Below are 23,322 nucleotides of genomic sequence, written 5' to 3'. Positions count from 1 at the left end.
GAGAAAGAAGCAGCTAGGTTAGAATGGATAATTAATATTTTTCCCTGAAATTAAAATAATTTTTTATGTTATATAGTCCTCTTTTATAAGAAAAGGGAGACAATGAAGATGCCTGGGGATGTCAACATTCTTTACATGGTCTCATATCTACTTTAAAAACAGGGTCATAACCTCTATTTGGAACATATCTTGAAGGGTTTATCTTCCTTAGCTAAAGCTCATTAATATCCTAAATCTCCAATATTATTGCCCTTGATAGAACCATACTACTTCTGTAAGAAGAAATGTAAGTGGCAGTTCTTCATACCTCATAGGCAAAAAATAGAAATCATTATGTGATCAAATAGCCCAGAGATAATTTTAAACTTTGAGTATTATAGTCGTCCTTTTATTGACATGTGTCTGGTCCTTGCTTCTTGTCCTTATTTCCTTTTCTCCTTCTATTTAATAAGTAGACTTAAAAACTCAGATTTTTATCCTTCTGTGTTATGAACACTTAGGTCATTAAGTATTATTCAAAAGTAATTTTTATATGGATGTATGATAGTGGTATGGATATATCATGCTATTTTAAAACCACTTTCTAATGTGTGATTTTGATTGTTTCTATTCTTGTAATAAATAGCTCTGTAAAATTACCCTTACATATTTTAGGATAAATTTCTGGATTTGGAACTAGGAGGTCAGAGCTGTGAGCATTTTAATTCATTTTTATACATGTTAGGTTGCTTTCAAGAAACTTTATACAGATTTAAACTTCCATGGGCTATAGTTATTTAAGAGTTGAAGTTCAGTGACCCTATATACTGGCATCTATCTTGCCTCCAAAGAGATGATTTTATTAGGATTTGGTGGAATAATTTGTAATGAGTCATATGGTACTGATGATTACTGTTCCATTAACCTAAACCTGGAATATTTTAGGAAGGACCTATGTATCATGCAAGGAGAAAAAGATTAATCTTTCTCTGTGTTTCCTTAGAAAATGCAAAAGCACTATTTAAATGAAACCTAATTCTCTTATACATAAACATATATAATCCTAATCTGTGCTTTTAGCTTCTTGACATTCCAGAAACTTTCATTTATAGTCACATAGAATATCTGACTATTCTGGGAACTTTTTTTTTTTTTTTCCTGTGCTTCTGCTCAGGTTGTTCATAACTCCTGGAATACTTTTACCTAATTGAAGTCCCTCTTGATTATTCAATGCTTAAGTCAAATCCATATTTTAGCAAAGCCTTTGAAAAGATCTTACTTCAATTATTTATAATCAGCTACTCTTTGCCCCATTTTACTTCTGAAATGAACTTTACTTGGCTTAATTATTTGATTTTCAAAGTTTTCCACAACTAGATTATAATTTACGAAGTCCTAATGGTGATATTAACAATATTGTTTAGCCAGAGCTCTGCATGTAGTGAATGTTCAATAAACTTTGAGTTGCACTGAGATGACCTATGATTCTGTCCCTTTAGGTATATGTCAGTTATGCCTCAGGACTTGGAAAATAATTACACATTATAATATGGTATAGGCCAAGAAGTAAGCTTTACTGGGGAAGGGTTGAGCTCAGTAGTTGAGCCTTTGGCTCAGGTAATTATTTCTGCATCCTGGGATCAAGTCCCACGTCGGGCTCCCATAGAGAGAAGGCAAGGCATATGTTTCCTTGATCTTCCCATTGTGCTGTTGAGAGCCATGCAGAAGATGCGGTGCAGTTGCATGGGTATGTATTCTGGTGAACAGACATGCCCCACTGTAGCTTTTGTCCTTTTTTAGGGTCCCAGAACTAACCTGTCCAAGAGATAAAGCACAAGGCTTTCTATTTGGGTTCCCAGCTGCTTAGTAAGTCTTCCAGAGATGGCAGCTGCCCAGAACCAGAGGTTTTTAGATCAGTAGGATGTTATGGCTCTCACCCTGGCAGGAGGGAGTTTTTGATCCCTTGAGAAATTGAGTTCAGGTGCAACCTTTCACCTGAAATATGGAGAGAAGCACCTTTTTCTTTTTCAGCATCCAAAAAAGGATTTTTATACAGGCTACTCAGACTGGGCTTCCAGGTAGGTCCCTTTCCAACAATTCTGCTTCTTGCTCCATCAACCATTCTCCTTCATGTAGAACACTTTTTGAGATACAGATCAAATCAAATTACAATCTGTTTCTCTTTTATTTCTATGACTTTTTTCCCCCAGCAAACATTTAAGTGCTCTTACGTGTTAGGAGCTATGATAAATGAAGGAGAAATAAAAATATATAACATAGTTTTTGCCCGTAAAATACTTAATGTCCAATGGGGTTTTGTTCTGATTAATTCAGGAAGCAGACTAAATTCTATTTTAGTCATAAATTTTTAATATTTTTATTAGTAGCTTATTAGTCAAAATAACACAGAAAATGAAGCCAGTTATGATAGATACATTGGAAATATAAATATTCTACTAAACAACACTCACTGGGACTATAATTCATCTTCCTGAAAATTTTTCTCTTTTAAAACAAGTTTTTTTTTTTTTTACATGAAAAGTCCTCTGTTTTAACTTTGAACTCATGCCCTCTACTTGGGGAGCCTCTATGTAAATTCACGACAGTTATATGCCTCTATAGTCACTTTTGAAATGAATACTGCAATCTTGAAGCATATATTTACTCCTAAAATATCCACTTAAGTTTCTCTGGGTTTTGAGGAATTGAAATCAATGAGATGCATAAGGGCAAATATTTACAGTAATAAAAACTTAATATACTAACAAATTCCAGTGATGCTCTTTTACCCTATAATGAAGCACATGCTCTCGTGTTCCTGCTGCTTAGCTCCCCGTAAAATGCTGTGGCAGATTGAGGTGTGAGGCTTTCACCTCTGCAACCCCTCGTACGTCTTGAATGGCTAACCTGAGCCCCACTGCACTCAGGGAACAAAAATTATTCCTTTCCTTCTGGGCTGCAACAGATTATTCATGGGATGGATTTACTAAAGTAAATGATAGAAAATCACTAAGATACACTTATGAACGAACAAAACAATAAACATGCATATTCTTATGGTCAGATAGAGAGGGTTAGTTTGCAGCCACACTCAGCGGATTTAGTACTTCTTATACAAGGCACTCCACTTTTGTGACTCACTCTTCTACGTCTTCTCTCCTGGGACTAAATGGATTCCCTATTTGGAGACTGTCCCTAAGACTATTTCCCAGCTTAGCTGTATTTTTTAAATGACTTTGAAATATGTAATCCACTGCTCCCATGACTTCAGTAGGTTTTCTGTAAATATTAGAAGATTAGGACAATATTACTCTGATATTAAGAAAACTTGTAGTTGGAGCTTTTACCCAGTGTATTTAAGTTCTTTATAAAAGAATTTATTAATCTTTATAGACTTAATAACCTTTTATTTTTATTTATTTTTAAAAATATTTATTATAAGAGACACAGAGAGGGAGAGAGAGAGAGGTTCAGAGACAGGCAGAGGGAGAAGCAGGCTCCATGCAGGGAGCCCAATGCGGGACTCAATGCTGGATCTCCAGGATCAGGCCCTGGGCTGAAGGCAGCGCTGCACCACTGAGCCACCTGGGCTGCCCACTTAATAACCTTTAAAAAGAGAGAAATAAGACAACTTTTATTCCTTTTCAGTTTTTTTCTGTACTCTTCTTAGATTAAGCCAATATAATAAAAGATGAAGAAAAGTATACTGGTTAACAATTCAATCCCTTTCGACAAAGTGAAAAGTGTGATGTGGATACAGGAGGAAGGGTTGGCTCATTCAGATCTAGCATGAGCATCAGCTGGGCAGTGTCTGCCAGGCTCATCATGTATTGCAGAGGTTAGTAAAAATCCTATATGGTGGGCACCTGGGTGGTTCACTGGTTGAGCCTTTGGCTCATGTCATTATTGCTGCATCCTGGGATCAAGTCCCATATCGGGCTCCCTGTGGGGAGCCTGCTTCTCTCTCTGCCTATGTCTCTGCCTCTCTCATGAACGAATAAATAAAATCTAAAAAAAAAAAAAAATCCTGTATGGTCACTGGTGGGCACCTGAGCCCAACCACAGTGATTCTATCAACTCTTACAAATCTAGGGCTCTATTTACCAATATGTTAAAAGGGCACAGAATTCAGAGATGAACAAACTGGGCTAGCAAGCTAGGTTAAGAACTTGTTTAAGATTACTTATCTGGTTTGAAGTTATTTCAGATCTAGAAGGAGAGTAATGGAAATATTTACATTTTACAGTCTTGGTCAGGTTAATGTCAGTTGAGCATTTATAGTATTTATAGCTCTTCCTTGAAGCATTCAGGAAGTAGAATTATGCTGCACTATGATTAAAAACTCTAGTAGAGGCAGGTAAAGGTATAGAGTTCAAATGTGGAAATGATGGACTGCCTAGAAATTTGGCCAAGGTTGTAAAGAGCAGCATGAACTAAATTCACTCTTGAAAGTCAGACCCATAATTTTGCTCATAAAGACGAATTAGACAGGATGAAAACATGAAAATAAAAAGAATTAAAAAACCTAGAAGGTAATTTTTTTATCTGAATTAATATATGGATATCCTGGAGTTTAGCATTATGCCTTCAATATTTCTTACTCAACAAATACTAGTTTCATTTGTTCTTTTTCACCCCCACCTTACTCCAGCTAGTGTATCTGTGGGAGGCCAGGATAGGAGGGCATCCTAGGGAAGAGCCCTTTCGGGAAGAACAGGATTACCACATTCAAGCCTGGAGAAAGCACAGCCTGGATAGTCGACAAGTCCTATTTAAAGCATAGGGATGGGAAGCATGTTGCAGTTTGACTAAACTTCTAAGGACCCAAAAGTAAAGGATCAGGATGTAAAGTTAAAATGATAGCATAAGGGCAGCCTCTGTGGCCCAGCGGTTTAGTGCCACCTTCAGCCCGGGGTGTGATCCTAGAGACCCAGGATCGAGTCCCACGTCGGGCTCCCTGCATGGAGCCTGCTTCTCCCTCTGCCTGTGTCTCTGCCTCTCTCTCTGTGTGTCTGTCATGAATAAATAAATAAAATCTTAAAAAAAAAAAAAAGATAGCATAAGCCCAGATAATGTTGGATTTGCAGTGCTAACTTAGATAATGATTATCAGGTAATAGTGAAAAGATAGAAGGAATCCTGAGTCACATAAGGAGTCGGTACCATGTAACTATATGGAAGCAGTGAAGATGTGAAGACTGGCCTGCGTACAATTTAGTAAACCGGGATTATGTTAACGTCAGTGGCAGGAGAAGAACAGATGCAATGTGAGACAGCAAACTATCTGAGTTTCGATTGCCTCCTTAGTAGCCTTTTTTCTCCCCCTCTTTTTTTAAAAAATCATTTTTAAAGAACTCTTATTCATTGTTGGGTAGAGTACAGGAAATAATGTTCTTTATGTAAATATTACCTTGGAGACAAAAATACTTAAAAAATAGGCTGTTGCAAGTTACATAATGACTAGTCTGAAAAAATGAATTTATTACATAAGAATACATGTACATAAGCATTAGTGGTAAGAAGATTTTAAATTTTTAAGAAAGCTATACAGGGTGAACCTCAGGAGGAAAAAAATTGGAATGGATTGCATTTCAAATGTGGTATAAAAAAGTTGTCATTTTATTCTAGTTAAGCATAAAAGGCCTTTGTTATATTTTGCAAGTTTGAAGGCTTCTATTAAAATGTTTTTCGAAATGCCTCAATATATAGATATTATAGAAATAAGTGTGTTTTAAGAATAGGGCTAGATCTGAAAATCACATGGGTCTTAAATTGTTTTTCAGTATCCATGCTTTTAAGGTTGACTACTCTGGACCTTAATGCCACAGTATTGTTACAGTTATTAATAGCACACATATCTAAGGGGAGACCAAAAGCTTCCACAAAATATATTTGAAATTGGGGCGAAGTCTTTGTTACTCTTGAGTAGCAGCTCTGTGTGCTGCAGTACTAATGACATTAGAATGACATTAGAATGGCAGGGTTCTAGCCTCTTCTCATCACTTGGCATCTGATGTTGTGGTTTAGGCAATCCCCCACCTCCGTTTTCTCTCCTCTAAGTTACAATAATACCAGCACTTAGATGGTTTTTGTGAGGACCAAAAAATACAAGTTACTTCTTGCCTTCTGTGAAAATGCTGTTGAGTGCTAAACATACAAAACAAATTAAAGTCCATTTGGCATACAAGTGGATTGCCCACTTCCAGAACTAAGTTCTGCAGTAAACATACATGGTGGATTCCTTTGCAGAAAAAGCTTTTCGTGCATTTATCAACATCAACGGATGTTATTGTGAGTCTATTATAAAAGGCCTTGATATAAAGGAAGTGTAAGATCATGTGCCATCCTCAGATTTAGAAAGTAGTGGGGGAAAACCTATTTGTTGCAAAATCACATCTTTTTGTCCAAGACAGTACATCCAGATTTCAACTGACATGATGAGAATCAACTAACACTACTGTCACAATCAATTTAATTAATGTATGAAATCCAGAATATAATAAACTTAGGGCCACAGGTACCCAATATTAAACTTGAAAGGAGTCATCTTGACTCTTAAAAATTCACAAAAATCTTTGCATAGACTAGGAAGGCTGGGTGAGAGATGATCTAAACTATAAGTCATTGTTAACACTAGTTTTCAAGCTAATGAATCAAGTGACCTTTTGTTTTCATACCAGGCTTAAGTCTTTTAATCATTTTTATAATGTCAAACAAACTAAATTAACATGTAATTTAAAGAGATAATGCACTCAAATTTAAAAGCATGATTAGATTTTGTATCACTCCTACTGAATCAGTTGCTATAACATTATTTGAAATAGAACAATTTTTCTTGCTCTCATAGAATAAAGTAACTGTGCTTTGTAGGTTAAAGGCAAGTGTTAAGACTATGTAAGAAACAGGGAAAATACAAGGATGACAATCTTCAAGGATGGTCTTTAGAATCTGTGTATTTCAAAATCATATATATATATATATAAACAGCCTGACAAAAGGTCTGACAAAAGGTCTGAATCTGTGAGCAGCAAACATGTAAGAAAACTATTGGATGCCAGTGGGTGATAAAGATCACACCAAAGAGCTATAGGTAACAGTGTCTGGTGCTCATATAGACAAAAATTATGCCTGTTCCCACGTGCAAGAAAGGAATGCCTCAACATAAATGAGACCCTCATTAGGAACACAGAGGCCTTGTCCTTGTCTCAGTAGTGAGGAAAAATTAGATCTGGAATGACAGCTACATTTAATAGATATTCAAAAGGGTTTTTAATAAAAAAATTTTTTGTTTCTAGTCTGAGTTTTATTTGTTCTTGATTTTATTTTACTTAAAAATTTATATATTTATTTGTTTATTTATTTAAATATTTTATTTTTTTATTTGAGAGTGAGAAGTGAGAGAGCACAGAGGCAGAGGGAGAAACAGGCTCCCCATGAGCAGGAAGCCTGATGCAGGGCTGGATCCTAGGACTGGGGATCATGGCCTGAGCCAAAGGCAGATGCTTAACCGACTGAGCCACCCAGGTGCCTGGATGTTCAAAATGTTTTTTTTTTTTTTTTTTTTTCAAAATGTTTTAATGAAAATTGTCTTGCATATTCAATTCGGAAGTTTTTTTTTTTTTAATTAAAAATACTTTAAAAGTCAAAGTCATGGTAACATTGAATTAAATTTTATAAGACAAAATCTTACACATGATAAAATTTTTAGCAAGATAATGAGGCTAATATGACTATATTGTAGCAAGAGAGATTTAGCTAACGTAGGAAGTGCTTCTTTATCAGAAAACAACCGTGATATCTTATTTTCACGTGATACATTTGAACTAGCAGATAACCAATGACTTATAGCTTGGTTTTATTTTTTTAATTTTTTTTTTCAATTTTTATTTATTTATGATAGTCACAGAGAGAGAGAGAGAGAGGCAGAGACACAGGCCGAGGGAGAAGCAGGCTCCATGCACCGGGAGCCCGACGTTGGACTCGATCCCGGGTCTCCAGGATCGCGCCCTGGGCCAAAGGCAGGCGCCAAACCGCTGCGCCACCCAGGGATCCCGGTTTTATTTTTTTTAAAGGTTTTATTTATTTATTCATGAGAGAGAGGCAGAGACACGGCAGAGGGAGAAGCAGGCTCCACGCACGGAGCCCGATGCGGGACTCGATCCCGGGACCCCCGGGTCACGCCCCGGGCTGAAGGCGGCGCTAAACCGCTGAGCCACCCGGGCTGCCCGACCTATGGCTTGTTAAAGTAACTTCTGAAACTCCATGCTCATAAATACTTCAGAAAAGTCCACGTTTTAGAAACTAAGCCCGACGGCGGAGGAGCGCGGGGCCGGGACGGACGGTTCCCCCATGTGGGTCCCCCCGAACGCGCCCGTCTGGGGGCCCCGCGCTCGGGGTAGAGCTTCATGGAAGGGACGATCCCTGGCGTCCGCCCTCCCCGCTGGAAAGGGCCACCGTGCTCTGTGATAGAGCCAGACTGGTTTCCTATTTCCCAGGATTTTGCTCTTTAGTTAAAAGGGTTGTCAGTCCCAAAGCCTTTTCAACTGCAGGATCTTCAGGTTCTGATGAGTCTCATGTGGCCACTGCACCTCCAGATAGATGCTCTCGAACAGTAGGGCCTGATGAAACTGTGGGACCATTTGGACCTCAGGATCAGAGATTCCAGCTTCCTGGGAACATAGGTTTTGACTGTCATCTCAATGGGACTACATCACAAAAGAAAAGCCAGCTTCATAAAACTTTACCTGATGTTCTGGCAGAACCTTTACCAAGTGAGAGACACGAGTTTGTGATGGCACAGAGTGGGAATGGATTGCGGGTAGGGCAGTAATGCACCCGGTGAACAAGAAATCAGCAGTGCAGAAACTTACTTTGAAAATGCCAAAGTAGAGTGTGCGATCCAAACGTGTCCAGAATTGCCGCGAAGAGATTTTGAGTCCCTGTTGTCCCTTTTTCCAGAAGGAGCCACCAACAAACTAATGATTCTCACTATGACACAGAAAACTAAACTGTTTGGAGCGAAGAGGTAGAAAATGAAAGAGAAATGCTTTTAGAAAAGTTCATTAACGGAGCTAAGGAAATTTGCTATGCTTTTCGAGGTGAAGGCTATTAGGGTGACTTTATTGACCCATCATCTGGTTTGGCACTTTTTGGACCATATCCAAACAACACTGTCTTTGAAACAGATGAACGCTATCGACATTTAGGATTCTCTGTGGATGATCTTGGCTGCTGTAAAGTGGTTCGTCATAGGCTCTGGGGTACCCATGTGGTTGTAGGAAGTATCTTCACTAATGCAACACCAGACAGTCATATTACGAAGAAATTAGGTGGAAACCAACAGTAATGTCAATTTATTGGCTGTACTATTGATATGTACCATTTGGGTTGATCCATAAACACTGTCAAAAGCTTCAATTTTTAAAATTTACTTATTTCTGGGTATTTATTTCAACATTTATGAGTTTACAGCGTTAGCAAATGGTATGTGATTTTTAAATCTCAAATGTTTATTCATACTATCATCAAATACATGTTGATCACATCCACATTGTATAGAATGTGGTAATTAACATGTAACCAGGACATGATCTTATATTGTTATTTCTCCCCTTTATTGGAAAAACTAGAGTTTTATTTTTCTCTAAAAATAAATCACACATTTGATTATGAAAAAAATTAAAAAAATAAAAACTAAGCCTTAATAAAATGCAGTAATAAGAACATGTTTGAAAGATGTTATGCAGAAATACACCAATTCTAAAGAAGGTAACAATTTCTGGGACGTCTGGATGGCTCAGTGGTTGAGCGTCTTACCTTCAGCTTAGATCCTGATCCTGGGATGGAGTCCCACATCGGGGTCCTTGTGGGGAGCCTGCTTCTCCCTCTGCCTGTGTCTCTGCCTCTTTCTCTCTCTGTGTCTCTCATGAATAAATAAATAAAATCTTTAAAAAAAGGTAATAATTCCTATGACCACAGAAATAAATGAACCAGTAATTAGTTTCAAGAAGTATTGTTTTATCTCAGAGGAAAATACTAAGTTATAACTAAAGTGTTTAAGAAGTAACTTAAAGTAGTAAGTACTAATACTTACCAGTAAGTACTGATACCTTATTTCTGAAAACTAAAACTTAAGCTTACATTTTATGCTACTGCTCAATGAGTTGAACATAACAGTTCTCCCTGAGCCATGGTTGGCATGAAAGCACTGTGAAAGTTCTGTCATGCTTGATTTTTTTTTTTAATGTCCCGATACCACCTCAGGTGTAAATATAAAAATCTGTTGCAGTTTGACAACCTTTGAGATAAAAGGTGTATTTATAAAATTTAGACCTATGTAGAGAAATGGCAAATGGTTACTAGTTGTACTCCCAACCAAGTAGTCTGATAGCACAAGTTTGTGAACAGCAGTCATTAATGTGTTTAGTGTTGTTGTTTTGTATATGTTTGCTGTGACTTTTACAGTAAAAAAAAAAAAAAAAAGTTTGAAGAATTCCTATCAAACTCTGAGAAGAAACATTGAGCACTCCTGTAGAACATTTGGAATTTGAACACAATTTTAAGTGATAGAAATTGGAATTTCTTAAGCCTCACATGGGGCTATCTTTGCTAAATCTTTACTCCATAATTCTGTTATGAAAGAGCGAAAGGGGCAGGGGTTTTGCTTAAAATTGTATGTAGTATTTTTCTTTGAGGTATAAATACAGACATAGAGTAGTATTAAAAAATCTGCATCAATAAACTTCAAAAATATGAATCAAATTAAATGGATCTGAGATATTTTCTACACCTATGTGTCCCCAAGAATGAGACATTTAACATTATTTAATATTTGATCCTCATTATTGTGTCATTAACAGTTTAAAACTTAATTCATAGTAAAAATTAAAGATCATTGAAGAAACAGGAGACCTATGTTCGGATCCATAAATTATATAGCCTACATGAACTGTAATCCATTTCCGATAAGTCTTAAATTGTTCTATTTATTGGGCAAATGTTGCTCTTATGCGCACATGCCAACAAAAAACTTTTCTAAAGGAGACAACAAAGGTGAAGTTTAATATTTTAAAAAGCCATTTCTACATTCAAATTGGCAAAGAAGTCAAACTCTCCCTCTTCGCAGATGACATGATACTGTTCATAGAAAACCCAAAAGACTCCACCTAAGATTGCTAGAACTCATACAGCAAATCAGCAATGTGGCAGTATGCAAAATCAGTGCATAGAAATCAGTGGGAATTCTGTACACTAAAATGAGACTGAAGAAAGAGAAATTAAGGAGTCAATCCCATTTACAATTGCACCCAAAAGCATAAGATACCTAGGAATAAACTTAACCAAAGAGGTAAAGGATCTATACCCTAAAAACTACAGAACACATCTGAAAGAAATTGAGGAAGACAAAAAGAGATGGAAAAAGATTCCATGCTCATGGATTTGAAGAATTAATATTGTGAAAATGTCTATGCTACCCAGGGCAATTTACATGTTCAATGCAATTCCTATCAAAATACCATGGACTTTCTCCAGAAAGTTGGAACAAATCATCTTAAGATTTGTGTGGAATCAGAAAAGACCCTGAATAGCCAGGGGAATATTGAAAAAGAAACCAGAGCTGGGGGGATCACAATGCCAGGTTTCAGGTTGTACTACAAAGCTGTGATCATCAAGACAGTGTGGTACTGGCACAAAAACAGACACATAGATCAATGGAACAGAATAGAGAACCCAGAAAGGGCCCTCAACTCTATGGTCAACGAATATTTGACAAAGCAGGAAAGACTATCCATTGGAAAAAGGACAGTCTCTTCAATAAATGGTGCGGGGAAAATTGGACAGCCATGTGCAGAAGAATGAAACTAGACCACTCTCTTGCACCATACACAAAGATAAACTCAAAATGGATGAAAGATCTAAATGTGAGACAAGGGATGCTTGGGTGGCTCAGTGGTAGAGCGTCTGCCTTCGGCCCAGGGAGTGATCCTGGAGTCCCAAGATCGAGTCCCACATCAGGTTCCCTGCATGGAGCCTGCTTCTCCCTCAGCCTATGTCTCTGCCTCTCCTCTCTCTCTGTATCTCTCATGAATAAATAAATAAAATCTTTAAAAAATAAAAAAAATAAATGTGAGACAAGAATCCATCAAAATTCTAGAGGAGAACACAGGCAACACCCTTTTTGAACTTGGCCACAGCAACTTCTTACAAGATACATCTATGAAGGCAAGGGAAACAAAAGCAAAAATGAACTATTGGGACTTAATCAGGATAAAAAGCTTCTGCACAGCAAAAGAAACAGTCAAAAAAACTAAAAGACAACCTACAGAATGGGAGAAGATATTTGCAAATGACATATCAGATAAAGGGCTAGTATTCAAGATCTATAAAGAACTTATTAAACTCAACACCCAAGAAACAAACCCAATCATGAAATGGGTAAAACATGAACAGAAATCTCACAGAGGAAGACTTAGACATGGCCAACAAGCACATGAGAAAATGCTCTGCATCGCTTGCCATCAGGGAAATACAAATCAAAACCACAATGAAATACCACCTCACACCACTGAGAATGGGGAAAATTAACAAGGCAGGAAACAACAAATGTTGGAGAGGATGTGGAGAAAAGGGAACCCTCTTACACTGTTGGTGGGAATGTGAACTGGTGCAGCCACTCTGGAAAACTGTGTGGAGGTTCCTCAAAGAGTTAAAAATAGACCTGCCCTACGACCCAGCACGAGTAAGCAATTGCACTGCTGGGGATTTACTCCAAAGATAAGATGCAGTGAAATGGCAGAACACCTGCACCCCAGTGTTTATAGCAGCAATGTCCACAGTAGCCAAACTGTGGAAGGAGCCTCGGTGTCCAACGAAAGATGAATGGATAAAGAAGATGTGGTTTATGTAGACAATGGAATATTACTCAGCCATTAGAAACGACAAATACCCACCATTTGCTTCAACGTGGATGGAACTGGAGGGTCTTATGCTGAGTGAAGTAAGTCAATCGGAGAAGGATAAACATGGTCTCATTCATTTGGGGAATATAAAAAACAGTGAAAGGGTATAAAGGGGAAAGGAAAGAAAATGAGTGGGAAAAATCAGAGAGGGAGACAGAACATGAGAGACTCCTAACTCTGAGAAATGAACAAGGGGTAGTGGAAAGGGAGGTGGGCAGGGGTTTGGGGTGACTGTGTGACAGGCACTGAGGGGGGGCACTTGACAGGATGAGCACTGGGTGTTATGCTCTATGTTGGCAAATTGAACTCCAATAAAAAAATGTACAAAAAATACAAAAAAATAAAAAAGCCATTTCTAAAACCACCCATACTATAGTCAAATGTAGTTTTTACTATAAATCTATGGTTTTATATCTTTGGCACATGAAAGTGGCTGATGGCTGTGATTTAAAATTAGGCTCTGAGGCAAACTTATCAGAGGGTGAATTAAGATTCTTTGTGACGCTGGCAGTTAAATTTCCCACGGTGAATGGAAGTTTCCATGTAGTAAGGAGTTCTTAATTAAACTGTGTTAAAGGAAAGGCTGTGAAGAGAATATTATAAAATTCATGTCTGAGCATCTCTTCAATGGTATTCCTTATGCAGAAAGTATGTGCAATCTTTTCATAGTTTCCCTTCATCTGGCCGACTTCTAGAATGGGAATGTTCTTGTTTTTAAACCTCCTCTAGAGGCAGCCTATGTTGCAGTTTGCTGCTGCTCTTACCTGCTCCTCAGATCCCACCTGGAGCCTTCACTACCACCACCACCTGGAATTTAGGGCATGTACTTCAGTCTCTTACAATGCCATTGCTGACATTCTATTTTCCATCATCTCTCTGTAAACACGCAAGTTGTAGAGCCGAACAACTGCTTCCTCTCCGTGCTCTGTGGACCATAGGTCCCCTTCCTGGTTCGCATCACAGGTTTTCTTCTACATCTTTTTTTCCCACAAAGATGTAAAGTGAGAAATGTAACCTGCTACCTTTAAGGGATAGTATGACTGCTTAGCAGGTGAGGTGGGGCAATTTTGGATTCTTTTGAATCCTGAGATATTTTTAGGACCCTAGAAATCACACTGTACTTTCAAAAAGAATGAAAAGCCCCCTCATTACAGGCATTCACTGCTGATTCATAGACACAAGTGATGAATTAGAGTCGAGCTAGAAATTCTAAATAGGATAACTCCATGATTGGGAAGTTGTCACAAAATAGCCAGTTCTGCTCTTTGAAGTACCAGTAGGGAACCAAGTAGAAGGCATAAGCAAAACTTAGGAATAATAAGCAAGTAGTTGAAGGAAAGAGGAAAGGGGATCTAGAAGGAGGACGTTCTGTGCAGTGAGGACTACTGACTAAAGACTACTTCTTGATTTCTCTTCCTGATGAAACAGTGTCTCTGGCTTAGGATTTATTTGTTTTTTATGTATTTATTTTTATTTTATTTTTTTTAGCCTTTGGTTTTAAATTTAGCATGTAAACTTCTTTTTTAAATTGATTTTAAGAGGGGATGGGGAGAGGGAGAGAGAGAATCTCTAACAGACTCCCCATTGAGCACAGAGCCAGTAGCTCCCCTAAGATCATGACCTAAGCCAAAATTAAGAGTTGGAAGTTAAAAAAAAAAAAAAAAAAAGAGTTGGAAATTCAACCAACTGAGCCACCTCAGTACTTTTAGCATAAAACTTCTAAAAAATATGCTAAAAGTAGCCTTCCCACGCCGCCCCCCCCCAGTCCCACCCTCACATCTCCTAAAGGGTGATGAGGTGTTACCGATACTGGCATTAAGTTCTTCTTACAGAGTAAAATAAAGGACAGCATCTACATCTTTTGAAGAGAAAATTAGTCCTGACCTTAACTTCAGGAGCATTAATTCAGATGACAAATCTGCCAAGAAATAAATAGCATGAAGGAGAATCATTAGAAATAAAATGGCTTAGCCACTTTTTAGGATTGCAGTTTTATATGAGACAAATGTTACTAAATAAAAGATATTCTTTAATATAAGAGGTGCTTTGGCATTACATGTTTACCCATATGTAGTTATTATAAGGCAAATGCCTTGTATCACGAATATGAAATTCAAGACAGGAGTGTAGTTATTAATATGAGTGAGCTAAGATCTTTTTTTTTTGTGAGCTAGGATCTTAAATCATGCTAGGATGTGTGCTGGACCAAGGTTAAGATTTATAGCAATGAAAAAATGGGAATGGAAGAGATTTCAATATGATTTGGAACTTTGATATTTATGAGCCAGTTCATTTCTTTTCTACTCGTGTCTGATAATCAGGTTAGTGTAGGTAACTGTTACCAAATCACAATTTGCTTTTTCAATAGAAATAAAATTGATAAAAACTTCAGTTATTTTTATAAGTTTAGGATATACAACATGTTGATCTTAGGATATACAACATTTTAAAATTACAATATAATTACAAAGCACTAACACCTCTATCACGTCACATAATTATCATTTTTTTTTGTAGTGGGAATAATTAAGATCTAGTCTGATAGCAATTTTGAAGTTGATAATTTTTTGCTGTCTATGATCACTATGCTGTTCATCAGATCTCCAGAACTTTGGTATCCCCTGGTAGCAAGTTAGTATTTTTTTTTTTAAGGCACATTTATTTATTAGAGAACTGGGTAGAGGAGGGTGGGAAAGGCAGAGTGAGAGGGAGAGAAAAACCCAAGCAGTCTCTGCACAGAGCCTGACCGGGGGCTTGATCTCATGACTCTGAGATCATGACCTGAGCCTAAACGAAGAGTCGGAGAGGCTTACCTGACCTAGCCACCCAGGCACCGTGAAGGTTAGTATTCTTATACAACCTCTCCATGGTTTCCTCACTCTCTAGCCCTTTGTAAATCAGACAACAGAATATTGATTATAGTTTGGCTTTTTAGATTTCATATAGAAGTGATTACATAGAGCATTTGACATGTTCACAAGGTCCATCCATGTTGTTGGAAATGGCAGGATTTCCTTTTTTATCATGGATGAATAATATTCCATTGTACCTATATACAATAACTTCTTCATTCATTCATCAATGGACATTTAAAGTGTTTTGACATTTTGGGTATTTCGAAAAATGCTGCCATAAACATGGAAGTGCATGTATTTATTCAAGAAAATTATTTCCTTTCCTTTGGATATATATCTGGAATTGGGATTGTTGGATCATATGGCAATTCTATTCTTAGTTTTGAGGAACCTCGCTACTGTTTTCCATAATGGCTGAACCAGTTTGCATTTCCATTATCAGTGTATGAGAGTTCACTTAAATCCACATTTCTCACTAGCACTTATTATTTCTTATGTTCTTGATGCCAGCTTTTCTAACAGGTGTGTGGTGATAGCTCAGTGGGGTTTGGATTTGGATTTCCCTGATGGCAAATGATATTGAGCATCTGTCCAAATATCTGTTGGACATTAGTGTGTCTTCTTTAGAAAAATGTGTATTCAGGTTCTTGCCTGTTTTTTTTTCTTCCAGATTGTTATCATTGTTAATGAGTTGCATGATTTGTTTAACTTCAAGATCAGATACACAAATTGCAACTATTTTCTACTGTTTGGAAGGTTGCTTTATTTTGTAGGTTTCCATGTTGTGCAGAAGCTTTTTAGTTTGTCCTCCTACTTGATTTTAACTTTTGTTGTGCTTTTGATATCCCAGTAAAAAAACATCATTCTCCCTTCCAATGTCAAGGAGTTTTTTTTCTGTTCTCTTCTAGGAATGTTAGGGTATCAGGTCTTAGATTTAAGTCTTTAATCCCCTTAAAGTTTATTTTTGTCAGTGGTGTAAGATAGGGGTTCAGTTTTAATTTTCTGCATGTGGTCATCCAGTTTTCATAACACCATTTGTTGAAGAGATGGTATTTTTCCCAATGACTATTCTTGGCTCCCCTGTTAAATCAGAGTTGACCATATATGTGGGAGTTTATTGCTGGGCTCTCAATTCTTTTCCATTGGTTTATGTGTCTAATTTTATGCCAACATATTGTTTTGATTACCGTAACTTCATAGTATAGCTTGAAATAATGAAGTGTGCTGCCTCTGACTTTATTTTTCTTAAAATAGCTTTGACTGCTCAGAGTCCTTTACGGTTCCATACATATTCTAGGATTATTCTATTTTGGTGAAAAATGCCATTGGAGTTCTAATAGAGATTACATTTATTCTTTTTTTAAAATATTGTTTTTAAAGATTTTATTTATTTATTCATGAGAGACACAGAGACAGAGAGCTGAGACAGGCAGGGGGAGAAGGAGACTCCATGCAGAGAGCCCGATGTGGGACTCAATCCCGGGACTCCAGGATCACGCCCTGAGCTGAAGGCAGATGCTCAACCACTGAGCTACCCAGGTGTCCCAGGGATTGCATTTATTCTATGGATGGTTTTGGATAATATTGACATTTTAAGAATATTCATTCTTATCTATGATCAAAAGCTATCCTTGGATTTATGTATCTTTAGTTTCTATCATAGTCTTATAGTTTTTATTGTACAGATTTTATACTTTCTTAGTTACATTTATTCCTAAATACGTTAATGTTTTCGATGCTATTGCAAATAGGATCATTTTATTTATTTTACAGATGTTTTGTTAGTGTGTAGAAAAATACCTGATATCTGTATGTGGATTTTATATCTCATAATTCTACTGAATTTATTACTTCCAAGAGTATTTTTGGTTGAGTTCTAAGGATTTCCTATATATAAAATGATGATAGTGATAAAATGATGATATGAAAAGAGTGACAGTTTTTCTTTTTCAAATTGGATGACTTTTGTTTGTCTTACCTAATTGCTCTATCTAGGACTTCCAGTACTATTTTGAAAAAGTAAGAGTGGGCACTCTTGTCATTTCCCTGATCTTAAAGGAAAAGTTCTGAATTTTTAGATTTGAATATAAAGTTACCTGTGGTTATATATACTGGTTATATATAGCCTTAATTATGTTTAAGTGCAGTCTTGGTATACCCAATATAGAATTGGGGATTTTAACCATAAAAAAGACTGTATATTTAATCAAATGCTTTTTCTTCTTTATGGAGATAGTCATGATTTTTATCATCCTTAATACCATATGTCACATTTATTGATTTGCGTATGTTGAACCATCCTTGTATCTCAGGGATTGCAGGTGGAAAACTTCTGGAAAAGTGCTTGTTTTAGTGGCACCAACTTCTAAAACTCAGAATTAAATATGGAAATGAAGATTTTGTGCTTTTCAGTGAGTTTAATTGATACAAGCAATCAATATCATTTGAAATGGACGTTTCATGGACCTGACCTCTCCCCCTTCCCAGTTGCTTCTCACCTCAGTGAACAAAATTGCTAAGCATCTAGAGCAGTCATTGAGGCTGAGTTTAGATGCAGCCCCAAAGTCTTAACACAGTTCTCTGGGCAACCACTACCCATTGGGTAGAGTAGGCAAGTGACGGGATGCCTGAATGCCATCTGGAACGTTAGATGATAATGACTTTTGGAATAATATCTTTTTGCTTTCTCAACTTGAATAACATGGATGACCTATCTACTTGCCTACAGGAGCAAGGCAACTACTTAATTTTCTTATTAATAGAATCAAGAATCCACTCTCATTTCACTGACTTTGAGGAATTTGTGAATCGTGCATTAATGCAGTAATTATTAAGATAAAAGTAAAATTCCAAGACATTTAGACTAGAAGTTTCAGATGAAGAGAACCAAGTCTTGACTTCTTTGGAACTTAGAGCTCCTTGGCAGTGCCTAATAAGCAGGCCATTTACTATAAATAAAAGAATGTAATTGACAAAGTCTCTGTTCTTTGGAACACAGTGGCCATCCACACATAAGGAAAGGAATTGTCTCTTTAGATATCTGATAACTCAGATATTGTCTCACTTTCATAGGTGATGGGGTACTTTTGTGATATTACATGAACAAATGCACAGCTTCCTCCCACCCCCTCCTGGGATGTCATATGGACTACTAACCATATTTTTAGGTTGTATTTTTATAGCTGTATTTTTTAAAGACACAACTTAACCTCTGTTCAATTCAATTGCTATAGTATTTTGTTTTCACCGCAGTATGTTAAGTCTTTGGGAATGTGGAAAAGAATTCTATGCTGTCTGCGAACACAGATGGACTGCATTTCCCTGTTTGAAGAAAATAGGAATAGGCAATGAACTATAATTAATGAGCATTACAAAGGAAATAGTTAATTTACTTTCAGAACAGTATCTTACTCTTAAAAATAAGTTTATTCACCGGGAATCTTTTGATCATGATTAAATTAGGAAACCCAACATAGATCTCTAAGAAGAAACATGCTATAATTTGTCAAAAGCTAGAATTTTACATGTTTATTCAAGGGGCTTTTTAACAGACTGTAGTTCCATTTGTAGAATTTGTGAAGGAAATTACAGGGATTTCTAAATGATATTGTTTACAGGAATGAAATGTCATGCAGGGCTATTTCCTCATACATTAAATTGAACCATAGGACAATTTAAATTTTCCAAATGATACTGCTTAGTGATTTACTAACTCTAGTCTTTGAATTGAATGTGAATATCCTGTGGCAAATTGCTGGCTGCTAGTCTTTTTGATAGGACACTTAATTATATGGTTCACATCTTTTAGGATTCAATCTCCATAATCAACTCAATGAATATTTCCCCCAGTATGGTCTTCATGTAAAAAATGTATAAGAATTCTATTTTTAATTTCTTTTTTATATTTGGTAATGATTGTTTCCTGCATGACAGTTTACTGGGGACAGAAGGAATAGGATGAGTGTCATTGGGTAAGATGGGATGTGCCAATCTTTAATTTCTAAGGAAAGACTATCAGTATTGTGTGACCAATTCTAATAAGGTATATGTAAGAGTAAATATTTTCATACAAAATACTGTTCAATCATCTTTATATGACTAAAGATTTCAATTTCACTCCTTCTCAAAGAGAAAACCAAAGTAACTGACATCATCAGATTAGTATAATTGTGACTTCATACTAATCCATCGATTACCCTATGAATTACTTTACAACACTGAATATTGAGTTTCTGTTAGAAGATAGAATTGATAAACATAGTGATTAATGCAAATTGTAATCTTAGGAATTTGAACTGAAGAATTCTATTTTTATTTTTTGTGGTATTTAACTGCTTTTGACTTAAAATGGTTATTTCTAAATGAAATTAAAGTATTACTACTTTATTAAAGAATGGATAACTTAAGTTTTAACAAAGTTCTTAGGACTCTTGACATTAGTGGCTATTGATACTTCACTTCTGATGGGGGTTAAGGGCATATTGATAAAAGAGGAATAAAGTGAATTTGAAGTTACTGTTTACTGGAGGTCAAGATTGCTTATTTCTTTTCTTCTTAAAGAGGGCCCAAGCCAATGTTGTGACTATCACAAGTTGTTAATACATTTCTTCGAAAGGCTAAAGTCTAAATGATAGTCAAGCTGGCACTCTGTTATCTTCACTTACTGTATGTCCCAAATGGGCATCATAATACACTCTGCCAGCTCACTGTTTTTTTTGAACTCCCAGTGAAACCATATGTAATAATCTCCAGTAACATAATAAGCTAATTGTACTAGAGAAATGGAAGTCTGGTATCCTTTTCATTACATGTCTTTTTAGATAAGAGTCCTAAAAGATTTGACTGAAGAATGAAACCCAAAAACCTTTAGTGACTCATACTACATCATTATCTCTTCTAAAAGATTCAAAGAGAAAAGAGGTGTTTTATTTATTTATTTATTTATTTAATTTATTATTTTTTCAAAAGAACATTGGAACAGTTACTGAATTCTCTGTGTGGTGTGTGTGTGTGTGTGTGTGTGTGTGTGTTTTCCCTACAAAAATTCACATTGGATTTATTTGGTTACTTGGTTAATTTGTCTATACATACTGATTATGTATATTCTATATGTATTTGATATGTATACATTTACTCTATGTTTATATATATCATACTTATATATTTTAATATATAAGTATATATATTTAATAGCAATGCTTTTGAATTGTCACTTCTCATTTTCTAGTTTAAAATATTCAAAACAAAGCATCAATTAATGTTGATATAGTGGCTCATTAAGCCAATTCTTGCTTTTTTTCTTTTAATCAAGAGAAAATGTACCTCAATCAATATTTTTAGATTAAGTCACATATTGGCCTAAGTTATTAAGGCCATGGAAGGATGGAACAAAGTCCTGGTGAATCGGTTCCCTTATAAAAATCTTGACAATTTCCTCATGATTTTCCACTGATCCCAATCAGTTTGTATACTCTTTTCTATCCTTGAAGCAGATCCAAATTGAAATTCAGACTTTATTAACTAAGCCTACTGATTTCATTTTCTGCATGGGGAAGAAGAAAGGAGAGGAAACAAGACCAAAAATAAAAAGCTTTCTGCCTGTCACCTTTTATGCTATGGGTATCCTCTGTTTGTTTTTGTCTTTTGGATCTACTCTGGAAAATCCCTGAAAATTAATTGCTTTCCCTGGTATACTCTGAGGAGTGGAGTGGATGTGAGAAAGTCACATTGTAGGGAGGAGAGAATAGCCTGGAATTTCTAATTTTTAGGATACGAGGCCTTGGCCAACTGACATCTTTTCCCAACTATAGAAAAGGCCATTGAAGAACTCTGTATAGTCCTAGGTTATGAATCAAAACAGGGAAGTTGTTTATCCTCAAGAAATATTAGGAGAGAGAATAAGTTTAGAACAATGGGCAAGTTAAGTAGGGATGTTACATTATTTTTGTAGACCTTGAAAAGCACATTTATGAAAATGTTGGATATTCCATATTATAATTCTAAATTAACTTTGAATTTGCTTTTCTTATTTTTAAATCTACTTCCTAAATGTTTGTATGTTGTTCTTTTTTATTTTGTTTTTGTTTTTTATGTGATAACACATGTTTGTTTCTGGAACACTTAATAATGACATAGATGATTTTATTTTATCAAGTCTTACAAATGATTAAAACTGTTTTGCATAGACTCCTACAAATAAACCCCTGTGACATAGAAAAGATACTGGAAGCTCCCCTAGAAAGGTTAATTACAAAAGTTACTGCTATCACATTCTTCTTACACCATAAGAACCATTTTAAAGTAATTAAATCTAAAACATATTATTTGGAAAGTAAATGCGAGAAAAGATAGGGCATTCATGAATATTGTATTTATAAGTAAAGTTAAAAAATAAACTTTTTAAAGTTTAATTTATAGTTAAATATCATAATTGATGATATTTGTATATTAAATATCATAATTGATATTTATATATCAATTATGTATGTTTATATATTAAATAAATATGATATTTATATATTAAATATCATAATTGATCAAAAACTTTCTAGTGAAATCTAGTACAAATAAAATTCCTGTTTTTCAAAGCATCATACCAAGAGATAAATCCCCATGATCATTAATGCCTTGCCTTATTATATTCTCAGACAAGTGTCTTTTGATTAATCTTAAGTGTGCAACTCCATCCTGGAAGAGCATCAAGTCCTTTTAATCAGGTGCATTGTCTCAGTGATCAAACAGTATTCATTGTTTCTCAGTTATTTGGGAGGATGGTTTGATCCAACAAATATTTTACTAAATACTTACATATGTCAGGCTCAATGTTGGATGCTGAGGAAAAGCAATGAACAAGAAAGAGAGGATGACCATCTTTGTGGTGCTTACTGGGGTCCCAGTTGTCAGCGAAACTCACGTATGAGATATTTGGAGCCCAGTGGTTAGAGAAGGCAGCCTGTTCTCCATTGCCCAGCTGCCATCATGCCTGGCCAAATATACCCACATTTGCTGTGTATATATAGCTTATGTAATTTGTAGAGTTGATCAACCATACATTTTCAGTAAAGTATACTTTGAACCTGGCTTCTGATTTAGCACCATAATGGTAGACTCAGGATTTGCTAATGGGAGATCTACCCTTTAAAATCTTTTCCTAGTAGAGCAGAGAGTAAGGTAATTATGCGGGAAACTTACATACAGTTGAATTTGTATTTAATTTGCAGTTGAAATGTGCATTGAATTTTTTATTTAATGTTTTCTAATAGAGAATTATTCTAAAAAATAGCTTGTGTTGCTTAATTGACATTCATCTACCTAAATAAAACAAATCTCTAATTGGCTAAAGATCATGATTCACTGAGAAGTAACTGTGATAACTGAAAATAGGCTTTCCATACTAATTACCTGAAAATCTTACAGGACTGTGATCATTGTATGAAGGTAAAAGGTAATTAGTCTATTATATTCTTTTATTTATGAATTTTAATTTTTTAAAAAGATTTTATTTATTTGGGAGAAAGAACAAAAAGAGGA

At 35.9% G+C, this 23,322-nt stretch overlaps 1 long non-coding RNA gene and 1 pseudogene across 11 annotated transcripts in view; both read left to right on the top strand.

Moving 5' to 3' along the window:
• Positions 1–23,322, top strand: part of LOC144288827 (uncharacterized) — a 369,517-nt gene that overhangs the window by 141,836 nt on the left and 204,359 nt on the right. The window lies entirely within an intron of this gene.
• LOC144288444 (methylmalonic aciduria and homocystinuria type D homolog, mitochondrial pseudogene) lies at positions 6,209–9,617 on the top strand (annotated as a pseudogene).

The sequence above is a fragment of the Canis aureus genome, chromosome 18 (assembly GCF_053574225.1).
Source record: "Canis aureus isolate CA01 chromosome 18, VMU_Caureus_v.1.0, whole genome shotgun sequence".
In the NCBI taxonomy this organism is placed as follows: Eukaryota; Metazoa; Chordata; class Mammalia; order Carnivora; family Canidae; genus Canis; species Canis aureus.
The sequence above is the reverse complement of the archived record's forward strand: the minus strand, read 5'-3'. Positions and strand labels throughout refer to the sequence as shown.